At 37.9% G+C, this 5,164-nt stretch overlaps 1 pseudogene; it reads right to left on the bottom strand.

The window, feature by feature from the left end:
• Positions 1-363: 363 nt before the first annotated feature.
• LOC116629491 lies at positions 364-1,167 on the bottom strand (annotated as a pseudogene).
• Between the last annotated feature and the right edge of the window lie 3,997 nt (positions 1,168-5,164).

Here is a 5,164-nt window from a genome sequence, read left to right as displayed (position 1 = left end):
TAATTTTCTAATGGGAGAGGACATGAAATATTATAACAACTTTAGCCAATATAAATACAATGTAAGCAACATTTGCAATTCAAAATTTTCCAATAGTACCTTTTACAAAAGTGTAAGAAATAAGCAAAATTATTTTTAATTATATATTTTCTCTATCTCAATATATGCAGAATATTATCATTTCAGTGTGTATCCATAATAAAATTATTAATGAGATATTTTATATTAAGTTTTCTTATTAAGTCTTCTAAATATTATGTGTATTTTATAGTTGCTGCATATCTCATCCAGACCAGTCACATTTTTTGTTTTGAAAGATAACCTTTTATTACTTTTATGTACAGAAAATTCAACAGCATCCACTCAGCCCAATTTGGTGTCCAGTTCTTTAGCCTATGCCTTTTCCAACTTGGCAATGTGAGCCACGGACTTTGGACCCAGGATGTTGCCTCCCCAGTGACAGTGGATTTCATCATATCTGTCAGTCATTGGTCCTGATAGCTTCCACCTGCTTAGCCAGAGCTCCTTTGTCTTCTCAGTTAACTTGTATGAAGGTGACAGTGGTGCAGGTCTTCCTGTGGACCAGATGCTCCAGCGTGGCCTCTCTCTTGATAATGCAGTAGAGAACCCCCCATCTATGACACAGGGCAGGTAGGAAGACAGCCAGCTCAATGGGATCCACAGCATGTGCAATCACTACCATCTGAACCTTCTTGTTTTCCACCAAGGTGGTGACAGTATTAACACCAGCTTGAAGGAGAGGCGACCTCTTAGTGGGGACATCCCCTTTGCTGGCAGCTTTCTTCTCAGCCCAAGCCAACCATCTCTGCTTCTTCTCTTGCTTTGTCTCTGGTCTGTATTTGTGGGCCAGCTTAAGCAGTTGAATAGCTTTTTGCCGGTCTAAGACCTGAGTGAATTGGTTAATCACAGGAGGTACTTTTAGGTGTTTATAGAGAATAGCCCTTTGCCGCTGCAGTAGGGTGTAGTGGGAGCATTTGACAAAGCAGGTGAAGTCCCTTTTGGGCTAGATGTCCTGTCTGATGCCAGAATTCTTGGGCCTTTTCTCAAATGGGGGATTGACTACCTCTTGGCCTCCTGTTTCTTCATGATAGCAGGGGCTGGGTCCATCTTCTTTCCCTTCGCCTTCTTTCTTTTTGGCATCTTGGATGGCTGAAGGAGGGAGCCAGACCAGCCACATTTTAAGTGTTCAATAATAACTCACATGTGGCTAATCAAAAAGAATGTAATATTGCCATTTGCAATGATGTGGATGGAACTAGAGGGTATTATGCTAAGCGAAATTTGTCAGTCAGAGAAAGACAAATACCATATGATTTCAGTCATATGTGGAATTTAAGAAACAAAACAGATGAGCACAGGGGAAGGGAAGGAAAAATAAAATAAGATGAAAATTGAGAGGGAGGCAAACCATAAGAGATGCTGAACTCTAGGAAACAAACTGAGGGTTGCTGGAGGGGCGGTGGGTGGGGGGAAGGGATAATTGGGTGATGGGCATTAAGGAGGGCACTTGATGTAATGAGCGCTGGGTGTTATATGCAAGTGATAAATCACTAAATTCTACTTCTGAAACTAGTAAAAAAAAAAAAAAGTATCCAGGCCACTTGAATGCTAAAAAAAGTAGTAATTCATATGTGGCTAATGGCTACTGTATTAGATAGCAGAGACCTAGAACATTGAATGAAGGTAGCAAAGAGTTGAATAGATCATGTAATCAATTAGGCATTTCAGAACAACAATTATGTTGCTCTTGCCCAGACCCTGAGTGACTGTGTTAGTTGGCCTTTGGTCTTCTTAACACATTGATAGATATACTGACTAGGTATAAATTGTATTAAGAAGGAGAACATCAATAATATGGAGGAAAAATCTGGAACATATAGTCATTTTTCCTCTTCATCAGAGTGTATATGAATAATCCATTAAAAATATAATTTAATAGATGTTGGCAAAAAGCTTCTCATGAAAGACTGTCTTTTGCCCATGTTCTCCAAAATACATCCTCATCCTTTTCACTAATGTGAAAAATCCACCGGAGAGATTCATTTCTTTATTTATATTTAATATATCTGTTTAAATGATTCCGGTTGTGAAAGGGTAAATTCATCAAAATTTGTCATGCAAAACTCTGTGACAGACACTAACTATATTTAGTGCTGGGTATAAAGGAGAATATAAGATGGCACTTATATAGTGTTGGCTTTAAGGGAGGGGAAGACAGATAATTTTGAAATGTGTTTATTATTAGGAAGAAATTAGAGTGAACAGATGGTGGGAAGTCTCACCAAATTTGGTGGTCAGGGGTAAGTCCTAGAAGTAGATGCCATTTGAATTGAACCCACAGTGACAAGATGTGTCCGGGAGAGTGCTGACAGGAGAAGAACAATGTAGGCAGATGGCTCAGCATGTGCAGAAGCCAAAGTAGGGCTGCTTTGAGGATCAGAGAGAAAGCCAGATAACCAGGATGTAGTCAAAGACATTGGGGATTATAGGAGATGACTAGTAGCCATCATAGGCTTTGTTCTATGGGTGATAGGAAGCTATTGTTGCATTTTAAGTTAGGGAGGGACATGGACTAATGAACATTTAAAAAAAGTCCCTCCAGCTGCCATGAAGGAAAGTGTAGTTGAGAGTGGGCAAGAGGGTAAACAGAGAAATCAGTTCGGAGAGAGATGTGGGGGTTTTGTCTAGTACGCTGGTGCTGGTGAGCTTTTGTTGGATTAGAAATGTAAATGTGAAAAAATGCTGCGGTTGCCCCTTAACACAGACTTGAACTGTGTGGGTCCATTTATGTGGAGATGTTTTTTCTTTTTTGATAAACACAGTAGAATACTGTAATTGTATTTTCTCTTCCTTATGATTTTCTTAAACATTTTTCTCTAGCTTACTTTATTGTAACAGTACAGTGTATAATACATACAATATGCAAAAATGTGTCAATTGGCTGCTATTGGTAAGGCTTCTGGTCAACAGTAGTTTATCAGTAGTTAAATTTTTGGGAAGTCAAAGTTATACACAGATTTTTGACTGTGCAGGGTGTTGGTGCTTCTAACCTCTGTGTTTTTCAAGGGTCAACTCTGTGTGTGTGTGTGTGTGTGTGTGTGTACTTATCCTTCCCTCCCTTTCAGGTGATAAATGAATAGTAATAGACGGTGTGAGGAGTTATCTTTAATTTTAACATTTTATTTGGAAATAATTTCAAGTTTATAGAAAACTTGCAGAATTAAGAATAGTACCAAACACGTGAATATCTGATGCACATAGTGGGCTAAAAAATACAAGCAAGCATATACATGTATAATACAAACATACACACACACATACACATGAGCATATATAAAAATGTATATATATCTTTATATACATATTTTCAGAATTATGAATTTACGCTGAAACCTCCCATTCCAGTCCATCCATTTAGGATTCTTTCTTGTCTTTCCCCAATCCATATTTGTATCTTTCTAATTCCTTGTCAAAAGCTCTGACAATCAACATGTTCTCATTACTCAGTCCTATAATAAATCTAGAATAGTTTCAGCATAGTTTCATCCATACTACTAGAAAGGACAAGTAAGTGTACTAAAAAGAGTTCAGGATTTGTTCACATTTCTTCCTATCCTCCTTTCAGACCAAGAATGAGAGGATAGAGTTAGATAATGTGTTCATCAGAACTTGCATTAGTCCTTTCTTTTTTCCCCCACTGATGTTATGGTATTCATTTGAGATGAAAATTGGTTGATTTTTTTCCAATTCAGCTTTCATTTGTAGGTCCTCCTTCCTGTCTTCATTGACTTAAGTTGATTTTGAGTATTCATATTAAAAAGTTTCCAAGAGGCAAAACTATACGACAACTCTATGAAACTATATTAAAAGTATATGGTGGAAGTGTCACTCCCTAATGGGAAGGATTTAAAGAAATTATATAAGGGCATACCAGAGCATATCTGTGTGCTGTTGATACTAATCTAGAAAAGGGGAAGAAATTAATGATGTGAAAAACAGAGGGAGAGCTGCTACCTGAAGAGCTAAATGTCTTCTTGATGTGATCAGAGATTGGCTTCAGAAAATAAAAAAAATAATATCTGTACAGTACTTATTATTTCCTTAGTACTGTTATAAGCATGTACCTGGTTTATCTCATTTAGACCTCATAGTAACTCTAAGATGTAGTATTATCATTACCCCATCTTACAGAGGAGAAAATTGGGAGCACAGATCGGTTAAATGACTTGTCCAAGATAGTTCATGTAGTAGATGACAAACAATAGGATTTGAAACTGGACAAACTAGGTTTGCTTCACTGTGGTACATTCAGTGGGGCTGAGGTCATCATCTAATGAAAGACCAGTTTTCTGGTTATACAAGGCGCAGCATGTGACTAGGTTTAATTGTTGTTTATAGTCACTATTGATCCTGTCATATTTTGACATTGCTCCTCAGATCCAATTTCGGTGACTTTTATGTGAAGATTGGGCAGTGGTATGAAGCCAGTGACGAGAAACCATTCAGCAGTAACAACGTTCATCTTACTGAGTTTGACAAATGACCCACAGCTAGAGATTTTGGTTTTTATCTTTCTGTTTATCACATATATATTAAGTGTAATTGGAAATCTGATCATAATTTCTCTCATCTTCATGGATTCTCATTTAAAAATAGCTATGTATTTTTTTCTTCAGAATTTCTCTTTCTTAGAAATCTCATTCACAACTGCCTGTGTCCCCCCATACCTGTACATCATATCAAGTGGGGACAGAACCGTCACCATCAAGGCTTGCTTCAGCCAAATCTTTTTTATTGTCCTCTTCGGAGCTACAGATTTTTTTCTCTTGGCTGTGATGTCCTACGACCGCTACATGGCCATCTGCAAACCCCTGCATTACATGACCATCATGGACAGCAGAGTCTGTAGGAATCTCATCCTTTGTTGTTGGGTATCTGGCTTATTGATTATCCTTCCACTCCTTGGTTTGAGTCTCCATCTGGAATTCTGTGACTCTGTTATTGACCATTTCTATTGTGATGCTTCTCCGATACTGAAGAATTCATGTTCAGATACTTGGTTCATAGAGCAGCTGGTCATAGTCTGTGCTGTGTTGACCTTCATTATGACCCTTGTGTGTATAGTTCTGTCATACATATACAT

The sequence above is a fragment of the Phoca vitulina genome, unplaced genomic scaffold (assembly GCF_004348235.1).
Source record: "Phoca vitulina isolate PV1807 unplaced genomic scaffold, GSC_HSeal_1.0 scaffold1131, whole genome shotgun sequence".
Classification (NCBI taxonomy): domain Eukaryota; kingdom Metazoa; phylum Chordata; class Mammalia; order Carnivora; family Phocidae; genus Phoca; species Phoca vitulina.
The sequence above is the reverse complement of the archived record's forward strand: the minus strand, read 5'-3'. Positions and strand labels throughout refer to the sequence as shown.